This window comes from Oncorhynchus masou, chromosome 33, assembly GCF_036934945.1.
Source record: "Oncorhynchus masou masou isolate Uvic2021 chromosome 33, UVic_Omas_1.1, whole genome shotgun sequence".
Lineage (NCBI taxonomy): Eukaryota > Metazoa > Chordata > Actinopteri > Salmoniformes > Salmonidae > Oncorhynchus > Oncorhynchus masou.
The window spans coordinates 9,353,239-9,365,738 of record NC_088244.1 but is presented as its reverse complement, the minus strand read 5'-3'; positions in this window follow the sequence as shown (position 1 = coordinate 9,365,738).

Below are 12,500 nucleotides of genomic sequence, written 5' to 3'. Positions count from 1 at the left end.
CCTGAATGGAGCTACCACCCATCATGAGAGTGTGAGCTCCGTCTGGAGCCCTGCCTGTCTGGGGGTCACAGGTCAGGGTCTCAGGGATGGACTCCAGGTCCCAGCGAGACTTTGATCTCTTCTCCCCGTGGAACCACGCGGCTCCGGGAGTTGTGGATCCTCCCATCTATAATCTTCTGGAAGTGGCGGAACTCCCGTGTGCTGACGCTGTGGAATCCAGAGTCACTGACCTCTGAGGAGAGGAGGGGCTCAGAGGAGGGAGAGCTGCCTCGGCTGGTGTGTCCTGGACCCAATATTCACATACCTGTAGCTAATTGTCAAATACAATCTGGAAAACTATTTTTAATGCTAAATTGATAGTAAATGTAGCAGTTATTTGACAAGGGAACAACATTCCCACCTCTTTCATTGTCAATTATAAAATGTTGCCCAAATCCTTGATGAAGAATGTCAATAAATGAATTGGTTTGAGAACACAAAATCAACCAAAATAAAGCTGCTAAAAGCTCTATATTGAGAATACTGTAAATCAAGAAAAAAAGAAGTGAAAACAATGTAAATTAATTATAATATATCCCATTTAGCAGACGCTTTTGTCCAAAGCGACTTACAAGTCGGCTGGGGCCACTACTTTTACATATGGGTGGCCCCAGCGGGAATCGAACCCACGAAGCGCCATGCTCTACCGACTGAGCCACACAGGACATTATAACTTCTATACACTTTCTACCTGTTTTTTTTTTTTAATTAAAACAATTCACATACAATATATATACTGAAAAAAATATATAAACACAACAATGCAACAATTTCAAAGATTTTGCTGAGTTACAGTTCATATAAGGGAATCAGTTAATTGAAATGAATTCATTAGGCCCTCATCTTCATGATTGGACGAGAGAGAGCGAACAGACACAGAGAGCATTCTGAGTTCTTCTGCAAAAAGATTTACAGTTGGATAAATAGATCAACTTTTTGCACGGACTTATATAGGATACTAACCTCGACACCAAAACCATCATTTCACATCACAATTCTATACCTAAAACCTTGATTTTGGACAAAATTACCCGAATGGGCTATTTCTACCAGGGATTATCAAGAAAAACACCCCTAACGAACCAAAACCTGCAGAACACAGCTGAACATGGAAATACCAACACAAAACTGAGTGAGTGATGTTCAGTATGAAGTAACTTCTGAAAGCAAAAATTAGAAGACAATCTCTAGGCAATTTTGTTATAAAGCTTAAAAAATAAGGCTACTAAGCTACCAAGATGCTAGGAAAGAGACGGACTGAAATTAGCACTGAAGTGTGAGGTGAGAGAGGTGTGAAAACTCTTGAGCCTAACAATGGCAAGAGAGCACCCCCATGCTTGTTAATCCAACCGTGGGACAGACTGTGTTTATTCCCACACTCGGGACTCTGACTCAGTCTGACTCTCTATTGGTTACACAGACTCTTGGCCTCCCATCCTATTCTAACCACCTGTCGCCGGCTTTGTATTCATGTTACCTGATGAAATTGCTGTACCATATGATGTTGTTCTCATCTAATGCACATTGAAATGCTATAAATCAACACTGCAGATCTCTCCCTGTCCTCTGCCGTGCCCTGATTGCATTAATGTTGATTATATCTGGAAATGTGCATGGACACCCTGGCCCATCTACTGTTGCTAGACCCAATTCTGATTTGTGCTCTGATATCTGCTCTGATATCTTGAAGCTTATTACCTAAAATGGATCATTTGAAAGTGTGGGTTCATGTTTTGATGTCTTCAATATTATTCTACAATGTAAAAAAATAGTGAAAATAAAGAAAAACCCTTGAATGAGTATGTGTATCCAAACTTTTGACTGATACTGTATATGCACCAGCGACCAGTGACCCATTCAAACCTCCTGCGACCAAACTTTGGGTCATTACACACCAGTTGAGAATAGCTGATTTAGAGTATAGCCGTGAGATGTATTATACAGAAGTGGTATTAGAATTGAATGGAACCACTGACTGGAACTGATATAATGTGTAAAACATAGTAATTACAGCTTGAAATGCCTATGGGGTGAAAGCTATGTTGTCATATGTGATGACCTCATTCTCCCCAGAACTTACTACGATGACATGCCCCTCCCACCAGAAATGTACGCAGCCAATGGATACCTCTCCAGTGTTGCCTACAATCTGGAGGACCTTAACAGGATAGAGTATGTTGACGTGAGTAATTCTATATGCTTTCATGTTAGTATAGCCTAGCTTTTGTACATGATTGATTGATGTTATTTGTCAGTTTAAAAAAATACATACATTGAATTTGGAAAGTATTCAGACCCCTTGACTTTTGTTACGTTACAGCTTTGTTCTAAAACTGATTAAATGCAAAAAAAATCTGCATCAATCTACACACAGTACCCCATAACAACAAGGCAAAACCACATTTTTTGAAGTGTTTGCAATACAGAAATACCTTATTTACATAAGTATTCAGACCCTTTGCTATGAAACTCAAAATTGAGCTCAGGTGCATCCTGTTTCCATTGATCGTCCTTGAGATGTTTCTACAACTTGATTGGAGTCCACCTGTGGTAAATTCAATTGATTGGACATGATTTTGAAAGGCACACACCTGTCTATACAATGTCCCACAGTTGACAGTGCGTCTCAGGGCAACAACAATGCTTGAGGTCGAAGGATTGTCCGTAGAGCTCCGAGACAGGATTGTGTCGAGGTACAGATCTGGGGAAGGGTACAAAAGCATGTATGCAGCACTGAAGCGCCCCAGAACACAGTGGCCTCCATCATTCTTAAATGGAAGAAGTTTGGAACCACCAAGACTCTTCCTAGAGCTGTCTGCCCGGCTAAACTGAGCAAACGGGGGAGAAGAGCCATGGTCAGGGAGGTGACCAAGAACCCGATGGTCACTCTGACAGAGCTCCAGAGTTTCTCTGTGGAGATGGGAAAACCTTCCAGAAGGACAACCATCTTTGCAGCACTCTACCAATCAGGCCTTTATGGTAGATTGGCCAGATGGAAGCCAATCCTCAGTAAAAGGCACATGAAAGCCTGCTTAGAGTTTTCCAAAAGGCACCTAAAGACTCTTAGACCATGAGAAACAAGATTCTCTGGTCTGATGAAACCAAGATTGAACTCTTTGGCCTGAATGCTATGCAACACGTCTGGAGGAAACCTGGCACCATCCCCACGGGGAAGCATGGTGGTGGCAGCATCATGCTCTGGGGATGTTTTTTAGTGGCAGGGACTGGGAGACTAGTCAGGATCAAGGGAAAGATGAACGAGCGAAGTACAGAGAGATGCTTGATGAAAACCTGCTCCAGAGTGTTCAGGACTTCAGACTGGGGTGAAGGTTCACCTTCCAACAGGACAACGACCCTAAGCACACAACCAAGACAACGCAGGAGTGTCTCTGAATGAAGTCTCTGAATGTCCTTGACTGGCCCAGCCAGAGCCCGGACTTGAACCTGATCGAACATCCCTGGAAAGACCTGAAAATAGCTGTGAATCGACTCTCCCCAGCCAACCTAATAGAGCTTGAGAGGATCTGTAGAGAGGAATAGGAGAAACTCCCCAGATACAGGTATAGCTTGTGTAGATTGATGAGATTGTGTTTTTAATAAGTCTGTAACTTAACAAAACGTGGAAAAGGTAAAGGGTCCTGAATACTTTCCGAATGCACTGTATACACACAGTACATACACAGTACATACACAGTACATACACAGTATACACACAGTACATACACAGTACATACACAGTACATACACAGTACATACACAGTACATACACTGTATACACACAGTACATACACAGTACATACACAGTACATACACAGTATACACACAGTACATACACAGTACATACACAGTACATACACAGTACATACACTGTATACACACAGTACATACACAGTACATACACAGTACATACACAGTACATACACAGTACATACATTTTTAAAACATGGGACCAGGATTTTAATTGTGGTCCCTGCTATATTCAGTAGCTTAGACTTGTGGTCCCTGATATCTATCAAAAACATGGTCCCTGGTATATATCTAATTTTTGTGGTCCCTGATATCTATCTTAGACTTGTGGTCCCTGATATCTAAGACTTGTGGTCCCTGATATCTATATAAGACTTGTGGTCCCTGGTATCTAAGACTTGTGGTCCCTGATATCTAAGACTTGTGGTCCCTGATATCTAAGACTTGTGGTCCCTGATATCTAAGACTTGTGGTCCCTGATATCAATCTAATTTTTGTGGCCCCTGATATCTATCCAAGACTTGTGGTCCCTGATATCTAAGACTTGTGGTCCCTGATATCTATATAAGACTTGTGGTCCCTGATATCTAAGACTTGTGGTCCCTTATATCTAAGACTTGTGGTCCCTGATATCTTTCTAAGACTTGTGGCCTCTGATATCTATCTAAGACTACTGGTCCCTGATATCTATCTAAGACTTGTGGTCCCTGGTATCTATCTAAGACTTGTGGTCCCTGATATCTAAGACTTGTGGTCCCTGATATCTAAGACTTGTGGTCCCTTATATCTAAGACTTGTGGTCCCTGATATCTATCTAAGACTTGTGGCCTCTGATATCTATCTTAGACGTGTGGTCCCTGATATCTATCTAAGACTTGTGGTCCCTGATATCTATCTAAGACGTGTGGTCCCTGATATCTATCTAAGACTTGTGGTCCCTGATATCTATCTAAGACTTGTGGTCCCTGATATCTATCTAAGACTTGTGGTCCCTGATATCTATCTAAGACTTGTGGTCCCTGGTATCTAAGACTTGTGGTCCCTGATATCTAAGACTTGTGGTCCCTGATATCTATCTAAGACGTGTGGTCCCTGATATCTATCTTAGACATGTGGTCCCTGATATCTATCTAAGACTTGTGGTCCCTGATATCTATCTAAGACGTGTGGTCCCTGATATCTATCTAAGACTTGTGGTCCCTGATATCTATTTAAGACTTGTGGTCCCTGATATCTAAGACTTGTGGTCCCTGATATCTATCTAAGACTTGTGGTCCCTGATATCTATCTAAGACTTGTGGTCCCTGATATCTATCTAAGACGTGTGGTCCCTGATATCTATCTAAGACGTGTGGTCCCTGATATCTATCAAAGACTTGTGGTCCCTGATATCTATCTAAGACGTGTGGTCCCTGATATCTATCTAAGACGTGTGGTCCCTGATATCTATCTAAGACTTGTGGTCCCTGATATCTAAGACTTGTGGTCCCTGATATCTAAGACTTGTGGTCCCTGATATCTAAGACTTGTGGTCCCTGATATCTATCTAAGACTTGTGATCCCTGATATCTATTTAAGACTTGTGGTCCCTGATATCTATTTAAGACTTGTGATCCCTGATATCTATCTAAGACTTGTGATCCCTGATATCTATTTAAGACTTGTGGTCCCTGATATCTAAGACTTGTGGTCCCTGATATCTATCTAAGACTTGTGGTCCCTGATATCTATCTAAGACTTGTCGTCCCTGATATCTATCTAAGACTTGTGGTCCCTGATATCTATCTAAGACTTGTCGTCCCTGATATCTATCTAAGACTTGTGGCCCCTGATATCTATTTAAGACTTGTGGCCCCTGATATCTATCTAACCCACTCCTTATGTTCACCTACCTATACTGTTTTAGGATCCAGAGCGCTGTCTGATTGGTTGCTGTAACACTGATAATGATGAGCCTAGCAGCTTCCTGAGCCAGGTACTGTAAGAAATAAAGAGATAAACCATGTGTTCAAAGATATGTAAGTTGTCTAAGACATTCAACTAACTATAAAATACAATGATAGTCATATACACATATGTCCTAAAATGAACAACAACAACAACCAATGGTATTCATTGTGTCTTCCATCCTCTCTATTTCAGAGCGAGTATGAGGGCCACTGGCTGGACAGGCCTATGGGCTACCTGCCCCTGCACGAGCTTGACAGCGGCCTGGGCTGCACCGACGGCAGCCTCCACCAGGGGGACCCGTCTGACCCAGAGACAGAGGAGGGGGTAGAGGCCCCTATGTCCTCCCCACCAGGCCACACCAGCCGGGGCAGCTCTCCCTCCTCTGAGTCCCTCCTCTCCTCAGAGGTCAGTGACTCTGGATTCCACAGCGTCAGCACACGGGAGTTCCGCCACTTCCAGAAGATTATAGATGGGAGGATCCACAACTACAGGAGCCGCGTGGTTCCACGGGAGAAGAGATCAAAGTCTCGCTGGGACCTGGAGTCCATCCCTGAGACCCTGACCTGTGATCTCCAGACAGGCAGGGCTCCAGATGGAGCTCACACTTTCATGAGCCACCAGTGCACCATGGGTGGTAGCTCCATTCAGGTCCGCGAAGCCATGAGCCCCCAGCAGACCAGGCATGGCGCCAGGTCTGCTGCCTCTAGCTGCCGTACTGAACCCTGCCAGAGGAGATCGCTGATGCTGAACCAGCACTCCTCCGAGGACCTCCCAAGCCGCAGCCACACTGTGCATGACTTATCAGACAGGAGACGAGCCAGTCACCCTGCCCTGCCCTCTGGGAACAATGCCATAGAGATATATAGACACATAGACAGACAACTGCCCAGCAACCCAAACCACCTAGCCGTACCCACTGAGAACTCTGGCACAGGACAGTACAACAGGGGGTTCAACACAAACATCATTGAGAAGAGGAAGCATCAGAGCAGCCATGTGGAAGGCCCCTGGCAAGGACTATATGTGGAGGACAACAGAGGCAGTATGGCCAGTGAGGACTATAACAGTCAGAAACAGTCTCTTTCCAAGAGTCCCTCAAGGAAACGGCCTGGGAAGCAGCTAGCAGACTGGCGTCAGTTTGCAACACTGGGACATCCTCAAATTGGTGGGGACTGGCCCCAAGCAGACGGCCCCTGCGGCCCCCTCTACAGCACGCTGGACGGGCTCTCTGCCCGCTCCAGGAAGGGTCTCTCTGGGAACCCCCGGGCAGTGAGGAACCAGCTCCTGAAGGCCAGGGCCTCCCGGCTGGCTGACGAGCGCAGTGAGGTCACCACGGACGAGGAGGCCCGTGGGGATGTCTGGGCAGGCCGCTACTGGAGTAGGACGGAGCGCCGGCGCCACCTGGCGTTGGCCCGGGAGCAAAGGCAGAGGAAGCTGAGCCGTGGTGGGCCTGAGGGAGCAGCAGAAGACGGGGCTGGAGGAACAGGAGGAACAGGGGGTGCAGGGGGGCAAGGGGGTGCAGAGGGCCCTGGAGGAGGCTGCAGCACAGTACTGGAGCTCAGCCACAGGAAGCAAAGCCGTCTGAGGAACCATAAACTGCTGGATGACTGGACCACAGTAGAGGAGCTGCTGACCCACGGCACCCGCGTGGGGGAGGGGGACAACATCCTCTGTCACAGCCCACTGCTGTCGGTCACTACAGTATAATGACACTGTGAGATAAGGTGTGTATGAGTGATTGAAGAGTTTGACTTCGTCTTGTTCTCCACACATGTTCCTGGAAACAACCTAGAGTAGTAGTTGTCTAATGTCTGGACCAATGACAGTACGATACAACCTAGAGTAGTAGTTGTCTAATGTCTGGACCAATGACAGTACGATACAACCTAGAGTAGTAGTTGTCTAATGTCTGGACCAATGACAGCACGATACAACCTAGAGAAGTAGCTGTCTAATGTCTGGACCAATGACAGCACGATACAACCTAGAGAAGTAGCTGTCTAATGTCTGGACCAATGACAGCACGATACAACCTAGAAAAGTAGCTGTCTAATGTCTGGACCAATGACAGTACAATACAACCTAGAGTAGTAGTTGTCTAATGTCTGGACCAATGACAGTACTATACAACCTAGAGTAGTAGTTGTCTAATGTCTGGACCAATGACAGTACAATACAACCTAGAGAAGTAGCTGTCTAATGTCTGGACCAATGACAGTACAATACAACCTAGAGTAGTAGTTGTCTAATGTCTGGACCAATGACAGTACAATACAACCTAGAGCAGTAGTTTATTGATTTATTTTTATTTCACCTTTATTTAACCAGGTAGGCTAGTTGAGAACACCTTTATTTAACCAGGTAGGCTAGTTGAGAACACCTTTATTTAACCAGGTAGGCTAGTTGAGAACAAGTTCTCATTTGCAACTGCGACCTGGCCAAGATAAAGCGTAGCAATTCGACACATACAACAACACAGAGTTACACATGGAATAAACTAAACATACAGTCAATAATGCAGTAGAACAAAGAAAACAAAAAGTCTATATACAGTGAATGCAAATGAGGTAAGGTAAGGCAATAAATAGGCCATGGTGGCGAAGTATTTACAATATAGCAATTAAACACTGGAATGGTAGATGTTCAGAAGAGGAATGTGCAAGTAGAGATACAAAGGAGCAAGATAAATAAATACAGTTTGGGGATGAGGTAGATAGATGGGCTGTTTACAGATGGACTATGTACAGGTGCAGTGATCTGTGAGCTGCTCTGACAGCTGGTGCTTAAAGCTAGTGAGGGAGATATGAGTCTCCAGCTTCAATGATTTTTGCAGTTCGTTCCAGTCATTGGCAGCAGAGAACTGGAAGGAAAGGCGACCAAAGGAGGAATTGGCTTTGGGGGTGACCAGTGAGCTATACCTGCTGGAGCGCGTGATACGAGTGGGTGCTGCTATGGTGACCAGTGAGCTGAGATAAGGTGGGGCTTTACCTAGCAGACTTGTAGATAACCTGTAGCCAGTGGGTTTGGCGACGAGTATGAAACGAGGGCCAACCAACGAGAGAGTACAGGTCGCAGTGGTGGGTACTATATGGGGCTTTGGTGACAAAACGGATGGCACTGTGATAGACTGCATCCAATTTGTTGAGTAGAGTGTTGGAGGCCATTTTATAGATGACATCACCGAAGTCGAGGATCGGTAGGATGGTCAGTTTAACGAGGGTATGTTTGGCAGCATGAGTGAAGGATGCTTTGTTGCGATATCGGAAGCCAATTCTAGATTTAATTTTGGATTGGAGATGCTTGATGTGAGTCTGGAAGGAGAGTTTACAGTCTAACCAGACACCTAGGTATTTTTAGTTGCCCATGTATTCTAAGTCAGAGACGTTCAGAGTAGTGATGCTGGACGGGCGGGCAGGTGCAGGCAGTGATCGGTTGAAGAGCATGCAGTTTTACTTGCATTTAAGAGCAGTTGGAGGCCACGGAAGGAGAGTTGTATGGCATTGAAGCTTGTCTGGAGGTTTGTTAACACAGTGTCCAAAGAAGGGCCAGAGGTATACAGAATGGTGTCGTCTGCGTAGAGGTGGATCAGAGAATCACCAGCAGCAAGAGCGACATCATTGATGTATATATACAGAGAAGAAAGTCGGCCCGAGAATTGAACCCTGTGTCACCCCCACAGAGGCTGCCAGAGGTCCGGACAAAAGGCCCTCCGATTTGACACACTGAACTCTATCAGAAAAGTAGTTGGTAAACCAGGCGAGGCAATCATCTGAGAAACCAAGGCTGTCGAGTCTGCCAATAAGAATGTGGTGACTGAGAGTCGAAAGCCTTGGCCATGTCGATGAATACAGCTGCACAGTATTGTCTTTTATCGATGGCAGTTATGATAACTTTTAGGACCTTGAGCGTGGCTGAGGTGCACCCATGACCAGCTAGGAAACCAGATTGCATAGCGGAGAAGGTACGGTGGGATTCGAAATGGTCGGTAATCTGTTTGTTAACTTGGTTTTCGAAGACCTTAGAAAAACAGGGTAGGATAGATATAGGTCTGTAGCAGTTTGGGTCTCAAGTGTCACCCCCTCTGAAGAGTGGGATGACCGCGGCAGCTTTCCAATCTTTGGGAATCTCAGATGATACCTAGGATAGGATAAGTAATCCTTCTCACCACCCCCCCCCCCCTTAATGATTTAGATGCACTATTGTAAAGTGGCTGTTCCACTGGATGTCAGAAGGTGAATTCACCAATTTGTAAGTCGCTCTGGATAAGAGCGTCTGCTAAATGACTTAAATGTAATGTAAATGTATACAAAAGAGAGGTTGAACAGGCTAGTAATAGGGTTCGCAACAATTTCGGCAGATAATTTTAGAAAGAGAGGGTCCATATTGTCTTGCCCAGCTGATTTGTAGGTGTCCAGATTTTGCAGCTCTTTCAGAACATCAGCTATCTGGATTTGGGTGAAGGAGAAATAGTGGGGGCTTGGGCGGGTTGCTGTGGAGGGTGCCGGGTAGTTCACCGGGGTAGGGGTAGCCAGGTGGAAAGCATGGCCAGCCGTAGAGAAATGCTTATTGAAATTCTCAATTATAGTGGATTTATTGGTGGTAACAGTGTTTCCTAGCATCAGAGCAGTGGGCAGCTGGGAGGAGGTGCTGTTATTCCCCATGGACTTTACAGTGTCCCAGAACTTTTTTGAGTTTGTACTACAGGATGCAAATTTTTGTTTGAAAAAGCTAGCCTTAGCTTTCCTAACTGCCTGTGTATATTTGTACCTGTGTATAGTAGTTGTCCAATGGTCTGTACCAATGACAATTCGATGCAACCTAGATCAGTAGTTGTCTAATGGTCTGGACCAATGGCAGTACGATGCAACCTAGATCAGTAGTTGTCTAATGGTCTGGACCAATGGCAGTACAATGCAACCTAGATCAGTAGTTGTCTAATGGTCTGGACCAATGGCAGTACGATGCAGCCTAGAGCAGTAGTTGTCTAATGGTCTGGACCAATGGCAGTACGATGCAGCCTAGATCAGTAGTTGTCTAATGGTCTGGACCAATGGCAGTACGATGCAACCTAGAGCAGTAGTTGTCTAATGGTCTGGACCAATGGCATTACGATGCAACCTAGAGCAGTAGTTGTCTAATGGTCTGGACCAATGGCAGTATGATACAATCTAGAGCAGTAGTTGTCTAATGGTCTGGACCAATGGCAGTATGATACAACCTAGATCAGTAGTTGTCTAATGGTCTGGACCAATGGAAGTATTAAACAACCCAAATGGCATTTTTCACTGGTCCCTCTAAAGCTAGCTGAATGGGTTTTGGGTAAGCTACAGCACGAAAGATATAGCTGTGATTTGATGGCACACTCTTAGAAAAAAATGTGATATCTAGAACCTAAAAGGGTTATTTGGCTGTCCCCATAGGATAACCCTTTGAATAACCCTTTTGGTTCTAGGTAGAATCCTTTTGAGTTCCTTGTAGAACCCTTTCCACAGAGGGTTCTACCTGGAACGCAAAAAGGGTTATCCTATGGGGACAGCCGAAGAACCCTTTGGAACCCTTTTTTTCTAAGAGTGCGGTGACTCATTTTATCAATAACACAGTTAAATGCAATTTCATATGCTTTTTTTTACCCACAGATATCACCATATCAATGTACTTCAACAAAGCATGTCATTTATTGGACATATTAAAATATCATTGCATCACATCTGGCTACAGAATGTAGCTCAATATGTCCTCTTTTTAAAACCACACAGCTGTAGTAGTACAGACACTTTGTATATGAAAACTCAGGTAGTAGATTATGTGTTGTTTAACTACAGCCCAGGGATAAGAGTTCCATCCTGCTCACATGAGAAATGCACTTTCAACTTTTGGCTTGTTCAAGATGCGTAATATATCTGTGAGTTTGTAAACTAGTATTAGTAGCTGTGTGTATTTGGTTGAATGTCTTTTAGGAAACATAATTTTAGAGAGCCTATCAGAGACCATCAAGTTGGGACCATGGCACATGATAATCACTAAAGTGTACGTATCTACTATCATGTGTAATGGGATATTCACTTCACGATAAGTGATTACATTCTCAACATTTCTTTTTTTTTTTGGGGGGGGGGGGGGGTGGTTAATGTCTGGTCATGAAACATTCTGTTCTATTTTACACATTTTTTTACAGCCTGTCAGACGTTTGTGAATGCTAAGTAATGTGTCAAGTCAAATATAATTTTATTTACAGTAGATTTTACACGCCTCAACACACTTTACAAGAAAAAATCTAATAAAAAATGAAAACAAAAAAAGAGCCAAAACATTGAGAGAAGCGTCACTTGTGCTTTCGTTTTTCCGAATGACGATGAAACCTTGATGTTATGATGCAGTCAGAAAACCCCTGATTAGTGTTGCATAATATGAAACAAAATGTCTCACTCTTTTTCACATAAAACCAATAGAAAATTGTTCATTTACAGACAACAAAAAAAGATAAAATTGTGTGAACAATCATCAAACGGTATCAAAAACGTGTCCTAGCCTTGAATTTGATCTCCTGATGGTTTCCATTTGTCACAGTGGATAAGCCCTACCGATACGGATCAGTGGATAAGCCCTACCGATACGGATCAGTGGATGAGCCCTACCGATACGGATCAGTGGATAAGCCCTACCGATATGGATCAGTGGATAAGCCCTACCGATACGGATCAGTGGATAAGCCCTACCGATACGGATCAGTGGATAAGCCCTACCGATACGGATCAGTGGATAAG